The 14,725-nt window shown below is 40.7% G+C and overlaps 1 protein-coding gene across 6 annotated transcripts in view; it reads right to left on the reverse strand.

Moving 5' to 3' along the window:
* The window catches only part of KBTBD3 (kelch repeat and BTB domain containing 3), a 29,385-nt gene extending 14,829 nt beyond the window's left edge, over positions 1 to 14,556 (reverse strand). For 2 of the 6 annotated variants that reach the window (XM_035008829.1, XM_035008832.1), the window contains exons 1-2: positions 13,907 to 14,459; positions 5,121 to 5,219 (exon numbers count right to left, since the gene is read on the reverse strand). The gene's annotated coding sequence lies outside the window, so the exon portion shown is untranslated. The other 4 variants (XM_035008831.1, XM_035008834.1, XM_035008833.1 and 1 more) reach the window with 4 other exon arrangements.
* Between the last annotated feature and the right edge of the window lie 169 nt (positions 14,557 to 14,725).

Here is a 14,725-nt window from a genome sequence, read left to right on the forward strand (position 1 = left end):
ATCAAATTTATATATTTGCATTATGCATAGGTATTCATTTTGATGAAGCTGTTATAAGTTCAAGCCTGTCATGTTTACTCCATATAGAATGGCCAAGCAGAGAAGCTGAAATTTTCTATTTTCTTAACTTGGTTTGAGTACTTTTGTATATGTAGATTTTATTTAATCATGATAAAGTTAAGTGCTATCAACGAGAAAGGGTGCTGGAAGGTTTATGAAGGGGATAGGGGAACTCAATTCACAAGATAACTAAAGCCACTGAAATGGATAAAAATCAATCAAGGAGAATAAATAAAATTAGTAAAGAAGAGGGCCAAGAATGGAACACTGAGGATAACTAACCTTAAGGGATAGACCACTTAGTTGAAGAATAATTTGTTTATGACCAGACTTTGTTATTGGTCCCACATTTATTCATGAGAAAACCTCTCCACAAACAAAGAACAGAGAAGGACTTCCTCAACTTGATAAAGAACATCTATTAAAAAATCTACAGCTAACGTTATACTAAATGGCAGGAGACTGAATGCTTTTCCTCTAAGATGATGAAGATGGCAAATATGTCCACTTTTACTATTGCTATTCATCATAGCACTGGAAGTTCTTAGATCTTAGTTCTTAGATCTATGATATTAAAAGCACAAGCCATAAATCAGAAGAAAAATGCTAATTGAATGTTATCAAAATTGAAAACGTTTCCTCTGTGAAAGACCCTGTTAAGAGGAAAAAAAGACAATTTATAGCCTGGGAGAAAATGTTTGCAAATGAAATCTGATAAAAGATTAATAATCTGTAATATATAAAGAATTCTCAAAATCCATCAGTAAAAAAAACAATTCAATTAAAAAATGGGCAAAAGACAGGAAGAAATATTTCACGAAAGAAAATACAGAAATGAACACAGGAAGTAAGCAGTCAGTATGTTCAATATCATTAGTCATGGACATACAAAATTAAGACCACAATAAAATAGCACTACCTATCCATTAGAATGGCTAATAAAAAGATACTGATAACATCAAATGATTGAGAGGCCAGAGAGACGCTGTATCATTCACATCTTGTTAATATAAATTATTTGGAAGCCTCTTAAAAAGCTAACCATGACATGGTGACTCCATCTAGCCAGGGAACTCAGTGTGAAGTTCTGCCTTTTTCAAGACCCCAAACAATGAGCACTGCTGGCCTTAGAGCCTGTTTTTGCCACCCTGCCTGGCAAGAAAGCTAATTCATAGCCCTGCTTACTGCTGAGTGCAGCCCCCTGCCCCATCCCACCAGGAAACCTGACCAGCGCATCCAGGAATCTGAGCAACTTAGCAGAACTTGAGAGGAGCACCTAACCAGGGTCTCTGCCCATCTGCAGACCCAGCTGGTGACCCCATCTGGCCAGGGAGCTCAGTGTTTTGCCTGATTCATGTCCCTGACTACTAAGTCTAACTGGCTGTGGAGGCTATTACACAGCCCTTGCCCAGGCAGGGAAGCAAATCTGAAGCCCTGCTTGGCACTGAATATAGCCTCCAGCCCTGCCCAATGAGCAAACCTAACCAGAACACCTGGGAAGCTGTGTAGCCCAACCTACAGCGAAGCTTACAACAGCACCTGAGTAGAGAGCCAAGCCAGCACCTCTTTCCATCTGCAGAGCAGAGCTGGTGGTACTGTCTGAACAAGGAGTTTGGTGGGCAGCTCTGCTGGATTCAGGTCCCCAACCATCAAGCTACAGGGCCATGGAGCCAGTTTTACAATTCCAGTCAGGCAAGAAAGCAGATTCGTAGCCCTGCCTAGCTGTTGAGTATAGCACCCAGTCCTGCCTGAGTAGGAAGTTTAACCAGAGAATTCGTGCAGCCACAGAGCCCATCCCATAGCTTCACATGGGCAGGAACCAACTGTTCTCAGCCAGAGGCACCTAGCCTGACCTCAGAGCTCAGGCAGCAGCCTTGCCCAAGTAGAGACCCTGATAGCAAGCCCCACCTGACCAAAGATGCTGCCTGCTGACCTGTCCAGAACCAAACAGTGAATTGACTGGTGAAAGACCATTTCTGGAGAAGAGAACCAATAAAGTGTGGAAAAGGAAACTGCTTACTCAAACGTGCAGACACCAACACAAAGAATCAAGGATTGTAAAGAATCAAGTAAACAATGACATCATCATAGGAGAATACTAAAGCTCCAATAACTGACCCTAAAGAAATGGGAGATCTATGAACTGTCTGCAAATAATTCAGATTATTCCTCTTAAAAAGTTCAGTGAACTACAAGAAAACACAAATAACTAAACAAAATTAGGAAAAAATGCATGAACAAAATGAGAAGTTCAACAAGAAATAGAAACAAAACAAAACAAAAAAGTAATCCTATAGTTGAAGAATCCAGGACTGACCTGAAGAATTCAATTGAGAACTTCAACAGCAGACTCCATCACGCAGAAGAATCAGTGAACTATGAAATAGGGCATGTGAAATTATCCAGTCAGAACAGCAAACAGAATTAAAAAGAGTAAAGAAAGCATATGGGACTCATAGACACCATCTAAAGAACAATATGTGCATTGTAAGAATCTCAGAAGGAGAAAAGAGTGGGAAAAAAGAGCCAGAAAGTATTTAAAAACAATAATGGCTGAAAACCTCCCAAACATGAGGAGGGAAATGGATATCAGAGTAATGACACCCAAAAGACCCCAAATAGGTTGAACCCAAAAAGGGCTACATAGAGACACTATAATTGTCAAAAGTCAAAGACAAAGAATTTTGAAAGCAGCAAAAGAGTGACACATCACATACAAGGGACCGCCTCCCCTCCCATAAGACTATGGACAGATTTCTCAATAGCAACTTTTCAATCAGGAGAGAATGAGGTGATATATTCAAAGTACTGAAAGGGAAACAAAAACTGTCAACTAAGAATAGTATAGCTGGTGAAGTAGTCTTTCAGAAATGAATGAGAAGTAAAGACTTTCTCAAACAAATAAAAGCTAAGGGAGTTCATCACCATTACATCTGCCTTACAAGCAATACTAAAGGTAGTTTTTCAAGGAGAAATAAAATATGCTAATTAACATCATAAAATACACGAATGTTTGCAGAACTAACTGATAATGGTAAATATACAGTCAAAATCAGATTCTCTAATATTGTAATCATATTCTCAAATATGTAATTCATTTACAACTCTAGTTTAAAAGTTAAAAAATAAACATTAAAAATAACCATTATAATTTGTTTTTGGATACATAATACAAAATATATGTAAAATGAGGGGTGCCTGTCTGGCTCAGTCAATGGAGTATGTGACTCTTGACCTCAGGGTTGTGAGTTTGAGCCTCACATTGGGTGCAGAGATTACTAAAAAATAAAATCTTTAAAACACTATATATATATATATATATATAACTGAAACATTAATAACCTAAACTGTGAGTGAGGGGAGAGTAAAAATTTAAAGTTTATATACTAGTAAAACTAAGTTATCAACTTAAAATAGAATGTTATAAATATATTTTATGTTAACATCATGGTAGCCAAAAAGAAAACCCTGTAGTAGTCACATAAAAGTTTATGATAAGGGGCGCCTGGGTGGCTCAGTCGTTAAGCGTCTGCCTTCAGCTCAGGTCATGATCCCAGCGTCCTGGGATTGAGCCCCACATCGGGCTCCCTGCTCTGTGGGAAGCCTGCTTCTCCCTCTCCCACTCCCCCTGCTTGTGTTCCCTCTCTCGCTGTGTCTCTCTCTGTCAAATAAATAAATAAAAATGTAAAAAAAAAAAAAGATTATGATAAAAGAATGATAAAATATTGCTACAAAAAATCATCAAACCTCAAAGAAGCAAGAAAGTATCTACTAAACAGTCAGAACACAGTTAACAAAATGGCAATAGTAAGTCTTTACCTATTAATAATTTAAACATAAATGGATTAAATTCTCCAATCAAAAGACATAGGATGGCTGAATAGATAAAAATACAAGATCCAATGACATGCTGCCTACAAGAGACTCCCTGTAGCTTTAAAAACACATGTACACTGAGAGTGAAGGAATGGGAAAAAATATTTCATGCAAATGGTAACCAAAAGAAAGCAGAGATGCTATACTTATATCAGATAAAAGAGACTTTAAAAATAGTCAAAAGAGATAAAGAAAGTCCTTATATAATGATAACGGAGTCAGCCCATTAAGATTATATAATTGTAAAATGTTTATGCACCCAATATCAGAGCACCTAAATATAGAAAGCAAATACTAACAGAAGTGACAGAAATAAATAGCAATAAAATAGTAACTGGAGACTTTAATATCCCACTCAACAATGGGATCAGAGAATCAGTAAGGAAACAGTGGATTTGAACAACATTATAAACCAAAAGGACCTACGTGGCATATACAGACACAGAACGTTTTGTAGGACAGGGCAAATGTTAGGCCACGATACAAGTTGTAGCAAGCAGAAGAAGACCGAAATCACACCAACTATATTTTCCAGCAACAATCATATGAAAGCAGAAATCAATAATGGGAAAATTTGCAAATATATGAAAAAAAATTTTTTTTAATATTTTATATATTTGAGAGAGAAAGAGCGAGAAGAGAGGGAAAGGGAGCATGGAGCCAGGGGAGGGGCAGAGGAAGAAGCAGACTCCCCCTGAGCAGGGAGTCCAGTGTGGGGCTGGATCCCAGGGCCCTGGGATCATGACCTGAGCTGAAGGCAGACACTTAACCAACTGAGCCAGCATTACCATGATATCAAATTCAGATAAGGCCACTACAAAAACAAGACAAAACAAAACAAAAAACCTACAAGCCAATATCCCTGATGATTATAGATGCAAAAAGTCTCAACAAAATTCTAGCAAACTGAATCCAACAGCACATTAAAAGGATAATACACCATGATCAATTAGGATTCATCCCTAGGAGGCAAGGGTGAATGAACATGCAAATCAATAAATGTAATTTACCATATTAATAAAAAGATAAAAATCATATGATCATCCCAACAGATGGAGAAAAAAACATTTCAAAAATCCAACATCCATTCATTATAAAAATTCTCAAATAACTGGGCATAAAAGGAAAGTGGGCATAGAATTCTCAAATAATAAAAGGCCATATATGACAAACCCACAACTTACATCAAATTCAATGGTGAAAGGTTGAAAGGTTTTCCTCTAATATCAGGACCAAGAGAAGGTTGTCCACTCTCACCACTATTCAACATAGTACTGGAAGTTCTAGCCAGAGCAATGAGGCAAGAAAAACAAATAAATGGAATCAGAACTGTTAAGGAAAAAAGTAAAATTGTCTTTGTTTGCAAATAATGTTTTATATACAGAAAATCCTAAAGACTGCACCAAAAAAAAAAAGTAACAACTAATAAATGAATTCAGTAAAGCTGTAGGATACAAAATCAACATACAAAAATCAGTAGTATTTCTATATACTAACAAATTAAAATTTAAAATAAAACAATCTCATTTACAATAGCATCAAAAATAATAACATACTTCGGAATAAATTTAACCAAGTAGGTCAAAGACTTATAAACTGAAAACTATAAAACATTGATGAAAGAAATTGGAGAAGACATGAATAAATGGAAATATACCCTGTGTTCATGGATTGGAAGAATTAGTATTATTAAAATGTCCATATTACCTAAATCCCTCTGTGAATTGAATGCAATTGCTATCAAGATACTTAAGGCATTTTTCATAAAAATAGAAAAAATAATCTTAAAATTCATATAGAACCATCTACACAGCCAAAGTAATCCTCCAATAGCCAAAGTAATCCTGAGAAAGAACAGCAAAGCTAGATACGTCACACTTCCTGATTTTTTAAAAAGATTGTATTTACTTATTTGAGAGACAGCACGCACGAGAGAGCACAAGCAGGTGGTGGGGGGGAGCGGGAAGAAGAGGGGGAGAGGGAGAAGCAGACTCCCTGCTGAGCAGGGAGTCTGATGTGGGGCCCGATCCCAGGACTCCAGGATCATGACCTGAGCTGAAGGCAGGTGTTTAACTGACTGAGCCAGCCAGGCGCCCCCACACTTCCTGATTTTAAATTATATTACAAAGCTATAGTAATCAAAACAGTATGGCACTGGCATAAAAACAAGCACATTGACTAATGGAAAAGAACTGAGAGCCTAGAAGTAAATTCACACATAAATGGTCAACTCTCATTTGACAAGCAGGCCACGAATACTCAATGGTGAAAAGATAGTTTTTTCAATAAATGGTGTTGGGAAAATAAGATATTTACATGCAAAAGAATGGAACTAGACCCATCTCTCACACCACTCACAACAATTAAGTCAGTTAAAGACTTAAATGTGAGACCAGGAACCATAAAACTCCTGGAAGAAAAGTAGGGAATAAGCTCCTTGACACTGGTAATAGCAATGATTTTCTTTTTTTTTTTTTTTTTTTGGATATGACACATAAGGCAAAAGCAACAAAACAAAAAATAAACAAGTGGGACTACATCAACGACAAACTTCTGCACTGTAGAATAAGTGATCAACCAAATGGAAGAGCAGCCTACAGACTGGGAGAAAATATTCTCAACCTGCACATCTGATAAGGTGTTAATATCCAAAATATATAAGGAACTTCTAGAACTCAATAGCAAAAAAACCTCCAAATAATCTAATTAAGAATGGGCAATGCACATGAACAGACATTTTCCCAAAGCTATTCAAATGCCTAACAGGTACATGAAGTGGTGCTCAGTGCCACTAATCATCAGGAAAAGGCTAATCAAAACCCCGAGATACAAACTCACACTTGTCAGTATGGTTTTTGTCAAAGAGATGAGACAGCAAGTGCTGTTGGGGGATGTGAAGAAAAGGGAACCTTGTATACTTTTGGTGTGAATGAAAACTGGTGCAACCAATATAGAAAATAGTATGGAGGTTCCTCAAAATTTTAAAATGAAACTACAATATGATCTTACCAATTCAACTTCTAGGTATGAATTAAAAGGAAACAATCACTTGTCCTGAAGAGGTATCTATCTGCCATATTCACAGCAGCATATTCACGATAGCCAAGATAAGGAAACGACTTAAGTGTCTGTAGATTGATAAATGGATGAAGAAAATGTGAAATACACACACACACACACACACACGGAGCATTAGCCATAAAAAAGAAGGAATCCTGCCATTTGCCACAGCACAGATGGACCCTGAGGGCATTATGCTAAATGAAATAATAAAGACAAATACTGTAGAATGTCACTTATATGTGGAATCTTGAAGAAAAAAAAATCCCATGGAAACAGAGAACATGTTGTTTGCCAGAGGGGCTGGGGGCTGGGGGAACTGAGTGAAGGAGATGAAAATGTACACATTTCCAGTTCTAAGAGTTAAGTTCTGGAGATGTAATGTACAGCATGATGACTGCAGGTAACAATGCTGCCTTCTATATTTGGATGTTGCCGAGAGTAAATCTTAAAAGCTATCAGAAGAAAAAATTCTGCAAGGTGATGGATGTTAACTAAACTTATTGTGGTATTCATTCCATAATATTTACAAATATCAAATCATTATGTTGTACACCTAAAATTAACATAATGTTATATGTCAATCATATCTCAATTAAAATGGGGGGACTAAACACCAATTATATTACCCAATAATCACTGATGTGAGCACATTTATCCTAGAGAAATACAAATCTGTATATGGTTTTCCATAGCATCTACAGTTGTGTGGTCAAAAACTGTAAACATCCAAAATGTTGCTTAGTATATGGATGAGTGAATATACAAACTGTCGTCCCTCCATACCATGGAATACTACTCACCATTAAAACGGAACAAACCACTGATGTACATCACAACTTAGATGAATTTCAAGAGCATTGGATAGTGAAAAAAGGCAATCTCAAAAGGCCACATACTGTATGTTTCCACTTCTAGAACATTCTTGAAATGGCAACATGATAGAGACGGACACAGATTAGTGGTTTCTAGGGACTGAGGAATGTGGTGGGAGGTAGAGGGGCAGGAATGCATAAGGGAGACTTTTGCAGTGATCTGTTAATAAATTGTGACTTGATTAGTTATAGGGATCTATACATGTGATAAAATGACATAGGACTGTCCCCACACAGGGCACCAATGCCAAGTTCCTGATTTTGATTTTGGGCAATAATTAATGTAAGATGTAGCCTTGGGTGAAGGGCACGTGGGACCACTTTATACTATTTTTGTAACTTCCTGTATGTATGTGATTATTTCAAAATAAAAATTAAAGACCATGAAATATAAATTCAATTTACAAACTGTTTTGATATCCCAGTTTTGTTCTTGTTCAAAACACTTAAAAAATGCAAAGGAAATGTTTTCTTTTTTAGTGTAAGTAGTTCCTCAGTTGTTTTTTTTTTAAAGATTTATTTATTTATTTATTTATTTGGGAGAGAGAGAGCGAGCACAAGTGGGAGGGCAGCCATATATAGAGAAACCCAAGCAGACTCCACACCCAGTGTGGAGCCCAACCCCATGACCCAGAGATCACAACCTGAGCCGAGATCACGACCTGAGCCGAAATCAAGTCCGATGCTCAACCAACTGAGCCATCCAGGTGCCCTGTTCCTCAGTTTTTAAAAAAGAAGTTGAATGTAAAGCAAAAAAGCTAAAAGGTACTCAAACCTGAGACTTTCAAAAGGATAAAAACTGTATTTCTGCATAGTGACATAAGTCTTGAGGAAATAAATTTGAGAAACTTCAACCACAAACACGTTTTAATTAACTTTATTATCATTAAAAATATGTATTGAATTTGGATCTTGTGTTGGATTAAGTCACTTTTGAGGCTCACTGTTCATTGAACCCAATGATGGAGGTATAAAGTAATTCTTATTTCTAGAAATAGTAACAAAAAGCAAACTTTTCTAGAAATTTTTAAGTGTCGGAGCACCTGGGTTGCTCAGTTTGCATCTGCCTTCAGTTCAGGTCATGATCCCTGGGTCCTGGGATTGAGCCCGGAGTCCGGCGCCCCACTCAGCAGGGAGCCTGCTTCTCCCTCTTCCCTGGCTTTGTGTGCACTCGCTCTCTCTCTCGCGCGCGCGCGCACTCTTTCAAATAAAAAAGTAAAATCTTAAAAAAAAAAAGAAATGTTTAAGTATCCCCAAATAAGTATTCTCAAATATACTGGAGTCATATATAGGTATTCACTTTTATGAAGCTGTTAAAAGATAAAGCCTGCCATGTATTTCATTCTGTATATTCTATGCAGAATGAAAAATTCAAGAAGCTGAAATCTTCATTTCTTAAATTTGGTTGGAGTAAATCTGTACTCACAGTAGTAGTGTATTTTGCAAATATCAAAGAACTCAGGATTTGGAGCTGAAAGAATAGGGTCCTAAATGACCTGTCACTATACTGTGACCCCTATGGAGGCTCTCTGAGGCTTTAGCTTCCTTGTGTGCAAAGTGGACACACCAATACACCATAGTGTTGTGATGCTTAAATTACATCATAAATACTAAATTAATATTGTCAGGTGGTATATCAATATTAATGGTTAAACTCAGTAGTAACATGTACTTAGTAATGTTATTAATTGTTAAAACAATTCTTAAATCTTGGTAAAAGATCTGTAAAGCAATTTTTTTCTTCACATATTATGCAAAATCAGTATAATATTTCATTAATTTTAAGACACATTTTTTCACACTAAACGTGTCTGAAATTGACAGGTATCTCGTAATTGCTTTTGGCCGGGTAGTGACATGACATATTGTCCCTACATGCATCACACTGCGTATCAAAACGTGAAGAATGAGTATCCGTATCTTAAAAGATAGCCCTGGAGATAATAATGGATACTCATTTAAGAAATGAAGCATCACTAATGCTCTTGATAACAGAGAATGATACTACGTGGAAAAACACGGACATCAAGATTCTGAGTTGACAGTGAATTCGAAGCATTGGACTCTGAACGTGAAAAAGTTTTAAGAGCATCTCAGCTAATTTTGCTTATGTTTTTCTTCTTATGTGTGTACAGGGGTGATACACAAAATTTTTAAAAGGGCTTTCCTTAAGTACGAAAAATACCAAGCAATAAGGAGTTGTGTCGTAGTTAAAAATGGCACTGTTTTATTTCTTCGAAGCACGTAAGACAGTGGTGTATTTTGTAAGACTGCACCTCAACGTCAGCAAAACTCCTTTGTGCTCAAAATATTGCAACAATTTTTAAAACTATTGTCTTGTTCTTCCTTTTAATGTCTTCCATTAAAATCTGATTTAAGTAATTGAATCAATAAAAGTTCAACCATCAAGTCAGACAAGATTGATACGAAGTAATGACAGAAAACGCTTGCGCCACTTGACAGGAGTGGAATATTCAACCAAGGCTGTGCCGTGACCGTTCTGGGCTTTGATTCCATCAGGCTTCCCAGTGATCTGAGTTTGGTCCCTGGAATTTCAAATTAGAGCATGACTTCTGGCCTGTTCTAATTAATATTGGTCACAGACTGCCAACTGTACGCCAGGGATGGAGTTAGGGAAGCGTGGAGGAAAGAGGCAGACGTGATCCTTGCTTTCCTGGTGGTCCTATCTAGTGAGGAAGACTGACAAATTAGACATTGTTCTAAATACTGTGAAGAAACAGCTGGGAAAGGGAACAGAAATGAACAATGGGGGATATTCAACTTCAGGGAGTAACAGTGGTAACATTTGCATAGGGCTTCCTCTGTACTGTGGGCTTCATATACTCTTGAATCTTCAAAAGAAGTGTGTAAAAAAGATACTGCTCCTGTCCGCACTTCATAGGAAGGGGAACTGGGGCTTTGAGACGTTACACAATTTGCTCAAAGTTATATGGCAGGTAAGCAGGGACCTGGACCAGGATGGTGTGGCTCCCGAGCTTTTGCTCTCATTCACCACAGTATCAAGGAGCGTCTTTCTTTCTTTCTTTTTTTTTTTTAAGATTATTTATTTATTTATTAGAGAGTGAGCTGGAGAGAAACAGCATGAGAGGGGAGAGGGTCAGAGGGAGAAGCAGGCTCCCCGCTGAGCCGGGAGCCCGATGTGGGACTCGATCCCAGGACCCTGGGATCATGACCTGAGCTGAAGGCAGTTGCTTAACCAACTGAGCCACCCAGGCGCCCAAGGAGCGTCTTTCTGAGCAGGTGTCATTTAAGTGGACACCTGAATGACAAGGTAAGAAGTTGGCGGGAGAACCCATGTAGAAAGCCCTAAAGTGGGAAGGAGTTCTTCATTTTGAGCACATGAAGGAAGGCCAGCATCACTGGAATTCAGTTGATGAGAGAAGAAGTGGGGGAGGTAGGGGTCCTGGCAGGTGCCACGTCTTGCGGGACCCGACAGGCCACAGGAGCTGGAATTCCATTCTAAGTGCAGCTGGAACCACAGACGACTGCACTGGGCAGTGACATGATCTGATTTATTTTTTTTAAATATCCTCCTGGCTGATGTGTGAAGAATTAATTAAAAAGAGGTAAGAGAAATAGAGTCCAAGTTATTCATTTACTCAGTAAATATTAGAAACTTTGCAGAGTAGCTATTACTTTGGCAAGCAGCACTATTCTAGATACTGGGCACATAGCCACTAACAATGGAGACGGGGTCCTCCACTCTGCAGTACACTCTAGAGTACTGTGCACACATGCGAGCACCCACCCACCCACCCACACAACTACCCCCTCTCCTGCACCAACACGTTCTCCCACTCCACTGGACCGATTCCATCAGTGGACACGTTTTAGTATCTCCCACCCTTAGACATCAAACAAAAACCTGTCCTTTGAACTTTCATTACCCTCTAGTGACCAGCCCCTTTTTCCACTCCCCGACCCAGGAAGTCTGTAGTAGCTTTCCGTGCAGTCGCCATCTGAGCACACTACCGTCCAGTCCTCTCTTACCCTACGACCCTGCAAGCTGCTGAGTCGGTATCACCACGCTGTGCTCTCGCCTGGCAGTCAAATGCTAACTTCTCTCTCCAGTTCGAGTTAACCTCTCAGGAGTACTCGTGTTGCTAACTAGTCCCCCCCTCTTGAAACACGCAGCTCTAGTTTCTGTGGCACAACACTCTTCAGGATCCCTATCCTGCCGGCCTCTCCTACCCGGCCTACTCAGGAGCCCATATAGTGCAGTGACTGAGGGCACGGACTCGGAGCCCGGGCTCTGAAGACTTCAAGAGTGCTCACGGCGGGGAGGACTCAGGAAAACACCGTTGCCCTTTCTCCTGCAGGCTAGGAAATGAGTCACCCTTGCAGGTGAGACAGGATCGTGGCTTAGACCAGAGTGTGAACAGTGGAGATAGAGCAATGTAGATGGATTTTAGCTCTAGTTTAGGAGCAGAACCAACAGAATGGAGAATAGGACATACAGATTGAGGGACAAGAGGTAAAAAGGCTTCTTTCTTGGGTAACTGGTAGAATTAAAGAAATATTTATTAAAGTCTTGACAAGTTAAGCTTTGCAATGGAATAAAGTTTAAGTTGTGACCCAAAAAAAGGTTAATGAACATTATCTCTTCCCCCCCCACACACACACAAATCAATAAAACTTAGGAGGATTTCATCTGGTGCTTTTCCACTGAAATTGAAACCTGGGAGAGGTTATGTGATTTACCCAAAGTCACACAGATAGCTGGTGGTGGAACTGGAAAAAGAACACAGATTGCTCAGAATTCACTAAGAAGCGATAGATCAGGAGCTGGCAAGATGACTCTCACTCACAAGCTTGCTGGACGTCTAACACTTCAGTCCTCTTTTTCCCCTGACCAATGCAATAAAAAATATCATAATAAAATGTTTGGGCTTACTGAATATAGTTAGGCACACTTTATATTTCCTCAAGGAAAAAAACTGAGGGAAGTAAAGGTAGACAGAATATAAATACCAATGTTAGCTTATAAAAGGAGTAAAATCTATTGTAAAAGTTCATCAAAACATTTGTATACTCTTTGTAAAACGTAAGGTATGCATTAAATTCCCTCTCGAGTAGTTTACATTCTAATTTGCAAGGTAACACACATACAAATAATTCGGGATAATAGATGTCATAAGGCAGTATAAGAATAGTTGCCAAATGAATTAAATAGAGAATATTAAAAAACATACTCTGGGGTTGTCCTTAAGAAAAGGTCAGGTTTGCCCTAAGCCTTAAAGGACAAGTAAGAATTTACAAAGTAGACAAGGAAGGGGATTCCATTAAACAAACCTAAAAAGAATGTCCACTAGTACCAGGGATGGAAGGGAGTGGGGAGAGTGAGCTTTTTTAGACTTCTTGTACAGAGACATTCTCTTAGGTATGACATTTGAGCCGAGACCTGAATGACACAGAGGAACAAGAAATGTGATGACTGGAGGAGAGAATATTCTAGGCAGAGGGAACAAGGATGAATGGCCACCACATCATCTGTCTACGAGGCTCCACACAGAATACCCAGAGCTTACTCCAATGCTACAAGAATGAACTATGCCCAACCCTGCGTTGAAGTAATTCCACAAATTTCTCTCTTATCTCGGATTCTCCATCAGTAACAATAACTACTAACTGCACAGAACATGTGACAATGTACCTGGAAGCGTTTTGGAAACAGAAAATGGAGTGAAATTAGAAAAATCAGTTCAAAAAGGCAAGAATGGCGAAGTTATCATACGATGCTCAGATACATAAAGTTAAAGGTGGGGAACGGAGTTGGGGTCATCGGTGATACGAGTATCAGTAGACGCTTATACTTTACGTGCCTTCCCATTTTCACTTGCTGCGGGTTTTGGTACATGTTCTCTTGGCCTTGCCAGATTGTAAGCTCTCTGCAGGTGGCAAGCAGATCTTACGCAGGGCCCCTGACACAGGCTTTTGGGAAGTATTCCCCAAGTTGATCTATCCAGACACTAATTTGTGTTACGTGTGCGTTGTGTGTTCAGAATCCCACCTACCTGCAAAGGACTGGAAGGGGATCGCGGTATGAGGAAGTTAAGGGAAACAAGCATCGACGGAAACAGACTAGAAGCCATGGCAAAGGGGGTGGAAATAACCCTCAGGTCGCTGTGTGACTTACTCCTGCTGGCCCTCGGCCGCCGGAGGACGGATGGCATTTCCTCTCCCGCAAAGTTGGGCACTGCCATGGCTCTGCAGAGGCCAGTACCCGCAGGGGCTCTGGTCACGAGGGCTTCCCCAGAAGAGCCCCCCAGGGCCCCCAGGGTCCCCCCGAGGCATCCGGACGGCCCTCGGTCAGGCCTGGGAAGACAACCGAGCCCCCGGGGAAGGCCGCGGAGCCAAGTGCGCTCCGCCGCGTCCCGGGCCGCCGCACGGCCGCAGCGAGGGGTCCCGGGGCCGGCGCGGGGCACGGCTCCGGGGGCCCCGAGCGCCGAGCTCCCCGCCCCCGCACACGGACGATCGGGCGGCGGCCGAAGCCCCGGGGGCCCCCTCGTCCGCGGGCCCCCCAGCGCCAGGCGCCGCCATCCCACTCCTCCCTCAGACCCCAGAGCTCACCCACCTGCAACTGCAGTCTCCGAAGTCTCCACCCTGGCCTCGCTGCTCCGCAGGCCTGACTGCGATTGGCCTGGACCGCTGTCCCGTTAGCGCTTCTCCGAGCGTGACTGGCGTAAGTACGGGGCCCTCGGCCTTGGTCCCGCCCCCTGCCCCGAGGCCCCGCCCCGCGTGACGCCACGAGCTGTCGCAGAGCGCGAGCGCAGAGGCGGGCCCCCGTCTCCGCCCCCAGCCGAAGTCTCGCAGAGCCGGCGGCCGGGCCCGGG

Source organism: Mirounga leonina, unplaced genomic scaffold (assembly GCF_011800145.1).
Source record: "Mirounga leonina isolate KUSES-001 unplaced genomic scaffold, KU_Mleo_1.0 Mir_153, whole genome shotgun sequence".
Classification (NCBI taxonomy): Eukaryota; Metazoa; Chordata; class Mammalia; order Carnivora; family Phocidae; genus Mirounga; species Mirounga leonina.